We start from the raw sequence: 13,223 nt of genomic DNA, 5'->3' as shown, positions 1-13,223 counted from the left end.
GATTCCTCAATTTGATACAGGAGGGGAAGCTGTTTTATAGAGAAAGCTTTTGTGCGCTTTTTGTGATAGGCTAGCAGACCCTGTCAAGTGACAGGAGAAAGTGGGTGAGATGGTTTCCTGTTTTTCCTTTTCTGCCTTATCGGGCATGGCACAGTCAGCACGAACTTTACATGAACTTTTTAGGTCTGGCTTTGGTTCCTATTCACTGATCTTTATGTTACATAGTGTAAGGGTTTTTCATCAAGGAGAAGTTGACCTTTTGCTTGGATGGCAATACGCACGAGAGGCCTGGCCAGCAAAGAGCCTGCTTCCACAGGGATGGAAGGTGGAGTGATAGGAGAGGCCCCTGGAGGGCCGGGGTGTCTGGGGTATGGAGAGAACAAGTCCCTGGCAGGCTGCCCCCCCAACCCCTCCTCATCCCCCAACCGTCACTCCTGCACCCTTCAGCCCCAGCTTCCTGCACCCACCCCTCACATCCCCAAGGGCTTGTCCTGAATTCTGCGAAAGTCTAGTATTAACATAAAGCTGAGGTCTTAGTTGCTGTTGCAGCCAGAATCCTGCTTTGATCCATTAATATTCCAGCAGGAATAGTGAAATGTTATGCCCTTCACCACTGAAGACAGCTGCAACTCATTGTTCTGTCTGGCAATCTCACCAGATTAGCCCCACTTGCCTTTTTCCTAATCTGATCATTCCATGACTAGGTTTAAAAACTCCTTCCTCCATCTTATCCCTTATGATGTAACCCTGTTGCTCTTCTTCAGCTACCACGATAGCACTGAGTTTTCAAGATAAATGTCGTCTTGATTTATGAAGTAGTGTTGCATCCATGTCAGTTTGAGGCTATTAGAGAGACTGTAAAGGTGAGATAATATTTTCCTTGGACCAACTTCTGTTGGTGAAAGAGACCAGGTTTGTCTACATTACAGAATTAGACTGATGTACAGCCAGCGCTGTAATTAAATTGCTGTTGCATGTCCTCACTATGCCTTTGAAAAATGTGGCAGAGAATAAAGTTAAAGTTGCTATATCTTAAGAACATCTCTGTGATTCTGTCTCTTTAGGGAAATTTCTGCAGAACTCTTTAGTGCTTGATTTAGCACAAAAGAGAATGGCCAAATATTTGAGTTAAATTATTTTCATGCAGCTGACCAGCCTATGAACTTGCCTATTGCTTGAAACACTCCGTAAATACCATACAGTATATATTTCCCTTTACTACACCACATGCTGTTTAATGGAGGTATGGTTTTAGGACTATCCAAACACATGATCAGAAATTTCTAGCCGTGATGCATCTCAAATACATTAGTTTTCTTGCTGCATTGATATTGCTCAATGCAAGGATCCTTATAGGCAGAGATAATTAAATTATGGACTCCTGAAATCCCCCTTTACTGTGGTTTTCAAAAATATATATCCAAATTCTACAACTTCTTAGTGCTGAGTTAATGCCAGTGAAGTAGGAGCTGGCTGAAGAGAACTGCACATCATGGTGAAGATGAAGTTGAATAGCACTGATTGTGTTTTGGTTCCTATAGAGACCTATTCTCCCAGGAAATGGTAAGGTCACCTGCGGGAATCCACAAATGTGCCCAGATACTTGATACCTTGTTATTTTTTCCATAGTCACGTGGGAGAAAAGAATGCAAAACAAACAAACAAAAAAAGAAGGGGATGGTTCCCACCGCTTCCCCCCATAGATTTAGGGAGCTAGATCCAACTGTGGAGACCAGTTAGATTTCCACATAGATGCTCAGAGCCTCCAGTATTGGGATGATAAAAATCCCAGAATAGAATAGAGGGGAGGACTCTTCCCAATATGGAAAGCTGAGTTGAACATTTCTTGAAGTTCCCACTAGTGTACCCTGAGAAACTTTTTTGAAGCATGTCATTTTTGGGAGTAGCGATGTAGGGTCCCCCTTTAACAATTGTGAGTAAAACAAGGTGCGAATTACTTTTCTTCCCCTTGATTGGGGGCAGGGGGAGAGGGGAGAAATCAGTGCTGTCACCATGACCCACTTTTAACGTTGCATTGGAAGGGACTGTATACCGGTGGAATGACTTGGCTTTGAGAAATCAGCCAGTGGCAGTTTGCAAAGTCTTTCCCACAAGGGTTACCGTGTAATCGTAAGAAAAACAAAAAGAGGAAAAATCCTCCCCAACTAGGCTAAGGTTAAAAAATACTGGATGCTTTTGGTTTTACACAAAACAAGGCAAACTCGTTTCCTCAGAATAACAAGGTAGAGCGCAGACAGCAAGAAACTGCTACTCATAACTTTTTCACTGGTGCCACCATGGAAAGGGATGGGGAAGCCAAATTAGCTCTACCTGGAACTATTTTAGAAGAACCTGGGTTCTTCCTGCGACTGTGTATGGCTGCTGTGTGGCAAGGCATTTCAGCTGTATTCACATACACGGGGCTAACTGTCAGCATCCCAAGCAAAGCACTACAGCAGACAATGGGTTAAAGCACAGCACATATGTCTGGCAGCAAAGTGCATGTATTCACTGCAAGAAGAATGAATGGCATGTTCAGCGCCACTTCCTGGTTGCTCCCAGTATGTTCAGTAGTGCAGGTTTGTCTCCTATTGATAAATACAGGGTGCTGTCCATGGAGATCAGCCCAAGGTTGGATGTCACCACCTTTGCAGGGTCTCCTGCTTTTGGCAATTGTTTACTAGTTAATTTTCCTGTTTGCTGTTAATTATCTTCTCTACAAAAGACACAGTGAACTCAGGGCACCAGCAAACATAGTGGCTGTCTCTAGACTGGCTTGCCAGCTGTCTACACTGGCCGCTTGAATTTCCGCAAGAACACTGATGATCTCATGTAAGATTGTCAGTGTTCTTGTGGAAATACTATGCTGCTCTCGTTCGGGCAAAAGCCCTCTTGCGCAAATGCTTTTGCGCAAGAGGGCCAGTGTAGACAATGCAGTATTGTTTTGCGCAGAAAAGCCCCGATGACGAAAATGGCGATCGGGGCTTTCTTGCGCAAAACCGCGTCTAGATTGGCACGGACGCTTTTGCGGAAAAGCGTCCGTGCCAATCTAGACACTCTTTTCCGCAAATGCTTTTAACAGAAAATCATGCCAGTCTAGACGTAGCCGTCCTGAGTACTCTGTGCATTCCTACCCAATAGCAGTGAGATGAACTCAAATAACAATGAGGTAGCACTGGTATGGTAACACAGCTACAACACCACTTCAAATAGAAATGAGGGGCATTCTCTCTGTAGTGTATCTATCTACCTGCCTGTCTATGGATTGTTGAACTCAGTTTGTGCAGAAGCCTGCATTCCATTTTCAATCATGGTGTCTGTAGGCAGGGGCGTATATTTAGGATGAAAAATACTACCCTCAATCCACCTCCTGTCCCATCATCTCCACCCTTGCAACCATATATCCAATGCCTTTCAGACACCACTTTTGCAAGTGGCTGCTTGTCAACTAAGGGTACGTCTAGACTACATGTCTCTGTCGCCAGAGGCATGTAGATTAGGCTACCAGACGTAGGAAAATGAAGCGGAGATTTAAATAATCGTTGCTTCATTTAAATTTACATGGCTGCCGCGCTGAGCCGACAAACAGCTGATTAGCTGTTTGTCGGCTCAGCGCGATAGTCTGGACGCGCGGGTGTCGACATCAAAGGTATTTGTCGACCACCCAGGTAAACCTCATCCCAGGAGGCATACCTGGGTGGTCGACAAATACCTTTGATGTCGACACCCGCGCGTCCAGACTATCGCGCTGAGCCGACAAACAGCTGATCAGCTGTTTGTCGGCTCAGCGCGGCAGCCATGTAAATTTAAATGAAGCGGCGATTATTTAAATCGCCGCTTCATTTTCCTATGTCTGGTAGCCTAATCTACATGCCTCTGGTGACAGAGGCATGTAGTCTAGACATACCCTAAAAGTCTAAGTAGTATAAGTTTGTTAAGTAGAAGAAGCATATAAGTGTTTAGATTTATTCCTGTTAAAGTGTTTAGATTTAGTGTTATCAAGCTTGATAAGTGTTTAGATTTATTATTATTATTTGTTAAGATTGTTAAATGTTTAGATTTATAATTATTTCCCCTCTAAAATATGATTTGTTATGAATGTAATATTAGGTCATGTAACTTAAAACTGTTAAAAATATAATACTATGTAGCCAGAAACAGCTCCCCTCTCTGTGTCCCAGGGCATGCTCAAACTTTTGCAAGTGGCTGCTTGTCAAGCCACTAACTCTGCTCTGGGAGCCAAGCCCTGTAATTGACTAAGAGCATGGTTACACAATTGACACCCTTCTCTTCAAAGCATTGTGAAGCAATTAACCCTAATTGCAAAGTGAAACAGTGTAACTTTAACAGTAACTAACTCAGCACTCAGAGAATGTTTTAAGAAATGCCCTCCAGAAACTTTTGTAACTTTTTGTAACTACAACTCTTGTACATGTACAATTATTATTATACAAAATACTGTATGTGAAACATTAATTAGGGAATGTATGTAAGAGAGAGAGAGTGCTTGGACAATGAATGAATGGTTTGAGAGGTGCCAGCCTGAGAATGCAGCATGAAAGGGCTGAAGAAGGCGTCAGGTGCCAGTGCAACCAAAAGGTGTCAAGTGGAGAAAAACTGGAGACTGGAGGTCCACCCTGTGAGATCACTGACAAGCACCTGGCAGCCACCCTGAAGACATAGCATGATGCAGCAATTCCCATAGACTGGCATAGGAAGAAATTCCTATAAAGATTGGACCAAAAGACTATGGAGTCAGAGTCCAAAATTCTGCTGCCAGCCCACCAGGAGCTTCAGATGCGCATCTGATTAGGACTTCGCTCCCCACTACCATCACATGTGTACAGAGTACCTGGCCAGTTTTCTGTCACAAGCAACTTCCAGGCTGGTAACTATAACAAATACATAGAACCTGAATGAATGGATGAATGATTGAATGAATGTTTTATATATATATATATATATATATATATATATATATATATATATATATATATATATATATATCAGTAGCTAAACAACGTTGATTGCTTCTATCTTTTCTTTATTATTATCTTTACAATAAATGTGGCTTTTTGCCTTATCCCCCCTCATAAGATCCTGCTTGCTTTTATTGGTACAACATTTTGGTGGAGAATGCAAAAGGAGGAATATTGGTAAAGAGCCTCAGGCATTGTGGACATTGGTGTGCACACAGCTGGCTCTACAGAGAGCGGTTCTATTTTTTGTTGTTGTTGGTTTTTTTTTTCTTTTTTTAACCAAAGCCTGCTGACCTCCAGAGAGTAGAGGCTTTACAAAAGAGCTCATAGTAAATAGAAGCTACTGTTATTCATTGAAATAATCTAGGCTGTGTAACTTGAAGCTATTCATTGAAATAATCTAGGCTGTGTAACTTGAAGCTATTCATTGAAATAATCTAGGCTGTGTAACTAGAAGCTACAATTATTCATTGAAATAATCTAGGCTGTGTAACTAGAAGCTACAATTATTGAAATTTAGGCTGTAAAAAGTAGTTACGATTATTCATTGATAGTCTAGGCTGTGTCACTCGCTGCAAGAGTTCAGGGGTGATAAAGGAAACGACACACGTGTTAAAGATGTTTAAGAAAAGTCCAGGGAAAGCAGTCTCAGAGGGAGGCACGGAGTTTGAAGGAGCTCTAACCTCGCCTTTTATAAAAGAAATAACACCCTTTAAACAAATCCTTCAGATATATGGGCACAGTTCTTGGACTAAACAAACCCTTGAAGATGTTTGTAATATTCCCGATTTGGAGGATAGATTGGCCCAATATATCCTTATATGCAAACCCCCGAATGCAGCAAAAAGACGCTGAGGAAATCTGGCTTCTGTGGGAGTCGTGTAATAACAACTACCTCCGACTAACAGCCAGTAAAGAGGAGACAATATCTCTAAAAGAAAAACTATCCCAGAAAATCAGAAAAAGGGGTAGAAAATTGGAAAATAATGGCAACAAATTCCCACAATGAAATGGAAATGATGAAACAAGCCTTACAGGAAAGTAAAAGTAATGAGAGACTTCTGAAGGACCAAGTGACAGCATATAAAGAAATAGAAAAACAAAATCAGGCTTTAATCAAACAGGATCAGGCCCAGACAAGCAGGCAGGTAAAAGATAGATTGAAGGCCTTGTGGTAGAACTGAGAAAAAGCAGTAAGTACAGGTATTGGAAATCTAAATCCTTAAAACAATACTTACAAGAGTAATATCTGAAACAAGGCCAGTTTTCATTAAGAGATAAGAAAGTGTTTTAAGAAAAAGAAAACCCACAGAGAATTTAACTCTACAGAGAATGGAAGGAATTGAGCAGTTGTGAAAATGCTAAAATGGTATAGGAAAAAATTGTGGTTTTCTTTGAAGGAAAAATGGGCCCTTTTCCAAAAGAATGTCTGTAAATAATCCAGGCAAATTTGACTCAAATCCATACATTTGATTATAGATACTGCTAAAAGAAGTTTAAGGGGGTTTCTACTGGAATTTAACTACCCCAATGATTAAAAGAGAATGTAATCGTTGTACAGCTATGTAGAAATAGTATAAGAAAGGTTCAGAGAGAATGTATGTGTATGTGTGTGTGTATATATATATATATATATATATATATATATAGTGTAAATAAGTGAGGTTTTCAAGGTCCAGTAATCTTGTTTTGTAGGTTAGTGAATTGTTTTGTAGGCTTAAAACAAATTGGCTCAGTTTATTTTCAGTAAGAGACCCTGTAGGAGCCCTGGACTTCCTGGTAACCCGAGCTCTTAAAGCAGTCGCAGGCTGCTGAGCGCACGTGGCAGAAGCGTGCCTGAGCTCTGCCATGGTGCCCCTGTCCTGCCCAGCCAAGCCTCACAAGCCAGTCATGGCAGCTCCTGGTGGTGAGCCCCCTGCATCCCCAGCTCAGGAGGCCCCCAGGGGCCGCAAAAGGCGGGCTCCCTCCTGGACCCCCAGGGAGCTGGAGACCCTCCTGGACCTCTGGCAGGAGGAGGAGAGTCTCCATGACATCCGGTCCTGGCGCCAACATCTTTGTCTGGATGGCCGAGGCTCTGACCCAACAGGGACACCCTGCCCGGAACAGTGAGCAAGTCCGGGCAAAGGTGAAAGAGCTCCGGCTGGGGTACGTGCGGGCCAGCGAGGGCAGGGGGGCAGGACCAGACACCTGCCCCCATTACAACCGGATGCATGTCATCCTCAGGCAGCCAGCCCCGCAAGGCCTGGACGTGCCCGTGGACACCTGCCAGCGCCCCCCCCCCCCCCCGGTCATCCGAACCACTGAGGCGGGGGAGGGAGAGGACAGCGGTGGCGCTTCGGGAGAGGAGGCCAGTGTTGCCACCCAGCAGGCCCCCTCCAGCAGCTTCTCCGAGGCCGGGGAAGGATCCACTGGTAAGTCTTTGCAGTTTGCACTCACAAGGGCGGAGGGCGGGGGGGGGAGCCAGGTGAGCCACGTGAGCCAGGGAGGCCACGTGAGCTGCACGCTGTGTAGCATTAGGCAGCAAGCAGCACATGCAACCACGTGCAGCCTGGTGACTGAGCGGCACGTGGCCACAGCAGGCAGCTGCAGGGCATGCCTGGGACCGTGCTGCTCACACACATTTGGCGGGACCAGGGGGGAAGGGTGGATCCCGGCTGGAACCGGCCAGGGCCCCAGGGACTCAGCCCAGAGCCCGCACTCCCGCCAAGGGTGCAGCACGGAGAACGGCACACTGTCCCATGCCTGGCTGTGAGGCACAGCCAGCTGCTTTTGGGTACACCGCAGCGTCACAGTCCTGTGACCGTGGCCCCCACCGAGCCCCTCGCCTGCTCCCGGTGCCTTGGCTGGCTCTCCGAGGGAAGTCCCCACTGTGGCCACACATTTCCCTGTGCTACCGGGGTTGTGGGAGGGATAGTGGGAGGGAGAAGGCCTGCCCTGAGTTGTGCTGCAAGGATGGGACACCCCCCCCCCCCAATCACTCTTCTGGTTCCGTCCAGGAGATATCCCACGCGATGGGATCTGAGAGCCCAGACCACCTCTGCTAGATGTGCTCCCAGGCACTGTGTGGGGATGCATCTCGCTCCCTGTCAAACACCAGTGATTAGCCCAAAGTGTCACAGTCTCCACCAGCAGGGAGTTCCACAGATGAACGCAACACAAGCACCCTCCCGCCCTCCATGGGGCCAGGTCACAGACCGGTGGTTACAATACTGGAGGAGGACCCTACTCCAGGGGCAGTTCTCCTTGCAAACATACAACACGGGGGGCAGGGCGGGAATCGAGTGGGCCCAAGCCACACAACTGTGGGGTCACCTGGGCTCAGGGGTGGAGGGCATGCGGTGTGGGGACAGTGGACGGCCTGCCTGACTGACCCGTCCTTTCTTCTCTTCCCTGCAGCGGGACAGAGCACCAGACCCTCCACTCTGGCAGCAGCGGCACCCCCAGCTGGCCAACCCCGGAGGCGCAGGCTCTGACACCGGGACCAGCTGCTTCGCCGCCACATTGTAGCGGTGGAGGCAATCCAGGCCTCCATTCGGGAGCGCGTGCAGGGGGACCTGCAGTGGCGGCAGGAGGCCTGGGGTGCCTTCCAGGCAGAGTGCCGAAGATGGGCGACTCCATGGCCATCCTCACTACACACTTTGTGCACGCCGTACATTATGGCATGGCCGTACCCCATGCCCCCGCCATCTCTCCCGTAGCACTGCCCATGCCCCCTCCTGCCCCTGCAATGGCCCCAGCTCCTATGCCCCCAGCTCCTGCCCCTGCCGCCCCTGCTCCTATGCCCCCAGCTCCTGCCCCTGCTCCTGCCACCCCTGCTCCTATGCCCCCAGCTCCTGCCCCTGCTCCTGCCGCCCCTGCTCCTATGCCCCCAGCTCCTGCCCACCTCCCCGTGCAGCCTGCCCCGATGCGGCCTGCCCCGCATGTGCAGGTCCGCCCCTGAAGGAGCGCTCGCAGGGGCCACCCGTCCCAGTTGAAGGTCTCCTCCCCCTCCCCCTTGTAAATAAAAAGTCTATTTTTCAGTTGATTCTTGTGTTGGTTATTGTGTTACTCGAGGTAACTGTAAGAAATGATTTGAGATGCCAATTAGCCACCTAAATTTAAAAGGGTTACAAACTGTGGACACTAAATTCTGTATTCTATCACCGGGGGTCCCTTTTTAAGTGGTCATTGGTTTGTGGCGCATAAATAAATACTGAGACTTTTCAGTAAAATTTAAACCACAAACTATATTTAACATAGATAACAAGCAAGAACGGTTAAAAGATGCACACTAAAGATTATGTAACATAGTCTAGGCACAGGGAGGACGATTGGCAGTGTTGCTGGCAACCTCAATCCTTTGGTCCTTCCGGGCATCGGGAGAGGAACAGCCAGGAGATCCCTCGACGGAAGATGACGGTGAAGCTGGCAACCTCAATCCTTTGGTCCTTCCGGGCATCGGGAGAGGAACAGCCAGGAGATCCCTCGACGGAAGATGACGGCGAAGCTGGCAACCTCAATCCTTTGGTCCTTCCGGGCCTTGGGAGAGGAACAGCCAGGAGATCCCTCGAAGACGACTGGAATCAGGTACGCTGACTTGAGCCTTCCGCACGAACCCCGAATCCTCTTCCCTGTTCTTCAGGGCAGGCGATGGTGGCCTAAACCCTAGCCTAAACTAAAAAGAAAAACCCTAACTATGTCCGACGCACCCGACGAACAGTCACGATGACGGCCGATGTGCTTGGAACCGACGCTTTACAATTGGGTGGAGGTAAGGGGAGGGGGTGGGGAAAGGTAGGGGATGGGAGGGAGTCGTGTGGGGAGACCCAGGCGACCCTACTACGGGGCTTGGGCGAACATGTCCACCAGGGCCTCTCTGATGCACACCCCATCCTGGCGTGCCTGGCGGATGGCAGCTGTGTGGGGCTGTTCGAACGTCTGTGCCTCGGCTGCCATCCATGCAGGGAGGAAGGCCTGCCCACTGCGCTCCACAATGTTGTGGAGCACGCAGCACGCGGCCAGTACCTCTGCTGCATTCCGCTCACCCATCTCGAGACGGGTGAGCAAACAACGGAAGAGGACTTTCAAACGTCTGAAGGCAAGCTCCACCGGATTTCGGGCCTGGTTGAGGCGGTCGTTGAACCGGGCCCGGTTCTGGTCCGGCCGCCCCGTGTAGGGCCGCATTAGCCAGGACAGCAGGGGGTAGGCCGCGTCCCCGATGACGCAGATGGGCATAGGCACATTCCTGACAGTCAAGTCCCGCCGGGGGAAGTAGGTGCCCGCCTCCAACCTGCGAAAGAGTCCAGAGTTGGGGAGGATACAGGCGTCATGTGCCCGGCCGGACCAGCCCCTGTAGATGTCCAGGAAGCGGCCCCGGTGGTCCACGAGGGCCTGCAGAACAATGGAGCAGTACCCCTTTCTGTTCATGAAATGGGCCGCTCGATGCTCCGGGTCCCAGACGGGGATGTGGGTTGCGTCCAGGGCTCCCCTGCAGTTGGAGAACCCGAGGGCAGCGAAGCCGGCCATGGTAGCATCCACGTCGTGCAGGCGGATGACTCTTGGGAGCAGGACGTTGTTGATGGCGTGGACGACCTGCAGAAGGGTGCAGAGAAACACAGGGGAACACATCACATACGGCAGAGGTGAGTGTGCGCTCCCTTGGGCCCCCCCTTGATTCCCTCTGTCCTCACGCACGCGCGCACACACACACACACACACACACACACCAGGGCCCCCCTCGCTCCACGGCCTCCCTCCCCCACCAGCGGGCCTGTGCAAGGGAGGGACAGGCCAAACCCCTGGGCGACCCAGCCTGGAGTCTTGGCTGTCCCTGGGCAGCACCCTCCCCCCATCCCACTCCCCCTGGGACTTACCTCCACGACGATCACACCGATGGTTGATCTTCCCACCCCGAATTGCTGTGCCACCGAGCGGTAGCTGTCTGGTGTGGCCAGCTTCCACAGCGCGATGGCGACCCTCTTGTTCACGGGGATGGGTGCCCACAGCCGGGTGGTGGCTCTCTGCAGTGCGGGGGTGAGCCAGGCGCACAGCTGCAGGAAGGTTCGCTTTCTCATGCGGAAATTCCGGAGCCATTGCTCCCACCAGTCGGTGCTGGTGTCCAAACTCCAGACTGGCCTCTCCACGGTGGGGTGCTTATGCCACAGGGTCGCCAGCGCCTCCCTGCTGAGGGAGTCGAATGCGATCTCTGCCTCCTGGTTCTGGAACACCAGGGCACCGGCCTACAGCACGAGCTGCAGGCACTTGTACAGCTCCAACAGGGGTCCGAGCAGGCACATGGCCACCCACAGCTCCATGGCAGACAGAGCAGGGCAGAAGAAACAAAACGCAGGAAAAAGCAGTTGGGGGCCAAAGGGTGGTGTCCCCAAAAGTAAGAGGGCAACCACCAAACCTGCTAAGGGTGTCAGTCCCTGCCAGAGGTCCCAACGCACGGGAGCATGAGACAAATGGCTGTCCGGCGAGACCCCTTTAAGCACGTGTCTGAACGGAGCTCTGGCCCCGCCCCCGGAAAGGTCTGGTGGCCTTTTGCCCTCTTCAAAATGGTTCTGGGCTTCTGCTTTTGCGAAAAAGCACGCCGCCAATCTAGACGTGCTTTTCCGCAAAAGCGCATCGTTATAACGATAACTCCGGGACCAATCTAGACGCGCTTTTCTGGAAATACTTTTAATGGAAAACCTTTTCTGTTAAAAGCATTTCTGGAAAATCATGCCAGTGTAGATGAAGCCTAGGAGTAATTGCAAGCAAAGAGGAATGAAAGCATATTTGTAAAAGAGAAAGTATGTAAATAATAATGTGCCACCCCCAAAGGGGTAGAAGTATGTTTTTTTTTTCTTTCAGAAAATCAGGACAAGCTGGTACCAGCAGAACCCCCTACAACACTATGGGGCTGTGTCTACATTGGCATCCTTTTCCGGAAAAGGGATGCTAATGAGACACTTCGGAATTGCAAAAGCAAATTTGAAAGTAGGAATAAGGGATCTTCCGGAAAAGGCTTTATTTTCTGCAAGATCCCGTCTAGACTGGCGCTTTTCTCCGGCAAAACCCCGAGCCGGAAAAAAGCGGCAGCCATGTTATGCAAATGCAGCGGGGGATATTTAAATCCCCAGCGGCATTTGCAATTTCGAAGTGTCTCATTAACATCCCTTTTCCGGAAAAGGGTGCCAATGTAGACACGGCCTGGATGTATTGTTGCAACAAAGATTGTTTTATGTTTTGTGTTTGTCTAACGTCTGTCTGTCTTCCTAGCTAGTATACTGTGTTAAAAAAATTATACTGCACTAGGCAGGAAAGGTTTAATAAGCATTATGCAATTTGAGTGTATTTACAGACACCAGTATCTCAAAAGAGTAGAGGCCAAGGAATTTGAATCTTGCTAATTGGAAAAAGTGGTAAAGGTTCATTTAAAAGAAAAACTGCATGGAGCACAAAGTTTATCTATTGATAAGAAACTTGAAGGAATAAACATAAAGCACAAGGTTAAATTACTAAACAAAAAGGATAGATATGTGAAAACATTGTGTAAAAAAAAAAAATCAGTGTTAATTGGAATGTTTAAATCAACTTTAAGCCTGTAAGGCAAGCTTAATGCACCTGGATGTTGCATACAATTGGAAGTTTACATCCCTGATTGTAAGGGGCAGTATTTCCAGTATTTCCAATACTGCCAGTATTTCCCCCTCTGACAATTATGCTATTGTTAGCAGGGAGTTTATGGGATCAGTACAGGAGGCATTTATTTAATGCTTGTACATGTAAAATTATTATTATACAAAATACTGTATGTGAAACATTAATTAGGGAATGTATGTAAGAGAGAGACAGTGCTTGGACAATGAATGAATGGTTTGAGAGGTGCCAGCCTGAGAATGCAGCATCTATATAAAATCTTATATTTTAGTTACCTGCAATAATATCATTAGCGCTTTCATGTTCAGTTCTCTGCACAATCATTGTCCTTCCAACATTCCTGTCCTGTTCATTAGTGTAATCCACACTATGGATGTGGAAAACTAACGCACAGAACAGTGAACTGACTTGCAGACAGTCACAGCACGTGTCTTATGTTTCTTACTGCTTTCCCTCTGGCCCTTGCTCATTTGCTTCACAAATTGTCAATATGCATTTTGGAGTTGTCAACTGAAGGGAGCATCTATGTATGCAGTGCCTGCCAACACCTATTCACCACCAATGGTCCCTGGCTTCGGTGCTGACTGAGAGAAGCCTGGCACCTGCTGGCTTATATTGCAC

The sequence above is a fragment of the Pelodiscus sinensis genome, chromosome 6 (genome assembly GCF_049634645.1).
Source record: "Pelodiscus sinensis isolate JC-2024 chromosome 6, ASM4963464v1, whole genome shotgun sequence".
Taxonomy (NCBI): Eukaryota; Metazoa; Chordata; order Testudines; family Trionychidae; genus Pelodiscus; species Pelodiscus sinensis.
This window is presented reverse-complemented; position numbering follows the sequence as displayed.